Consider the following 695-nt stretch of genomic DNA (forward strand, 5'->3'; position numbering starts at 1 on the left):
TACGTCTGCAGCGACAGCTTTGTGCGGGTAGCTCCCCGGTCGTTTCTTGCTGGTATTGGTGTGAACGCAAGACGTCGCAATGTCACGTGACATTAATTTTGCCGCCGAACTTTGAGAAAAATTTATCTCGCGGGGCATGGTGTCACACAAGGTTACGTCATGTGTTACGGAACGCCACATTATCACGTGATGCCCCAATGGCAAGGCGTATGAAATTACGGTTAAATTTAGAAGGAAAATGTCCCCGCTCAATTACAATAGCAAGGGCTGCTTGATGAAAAAACCCACCAAGTGTAATCGCAGCTTCACTGTGTTTGGCGGAATGTCGAAGCCAGGCAATTCTTTGTTGAAAGTAATCCATAATTGTGTTACAGTGACTTATTCGTCAAGCAGCTAAAGAAGATTTCACTATCTGTGTTCGAAACGAAGAATCCTGTATGGTAGGGTAATCCTGTGCAGGAGTATATACGTGCACAGTACACTAAGGGCCGGTTGCACCAACGTCGCTTATCTTAACCCAAGGCGGCGCTTTCCTAAGCCGGCTTAGCGCCCTAAACCGAGCTTAGGTAAGCACGGGTTTAAATTCCGGTTGCACCAACGTTAAGCCGGCTTTACAGACGCGCCCCTAGCTAAACGCTGGATTCGCGTAGGGAATGTAGGGACAAACAGAGGAAACTAGGAAACGCTCAGAGGGA

Source organism: Ixodes scapularis, unplaced genomic scaffold (genome assembly GCF_016920785.2).
Source record: "Ixodes scapularis isolate PalLabHiFi unplaced genomic scaffold, ASM1692078v2 PGA_scaffold8__174_contigs__length_109621045, whole genome shotgun sequence".
NCBI classification, from domain to species: domain Eukaryota; kingdom Metazoa; phylum Arthropoda; class Arachnida; order Ixodida; family Ixodidae; genus Ixodes; species Ixodes scapularis.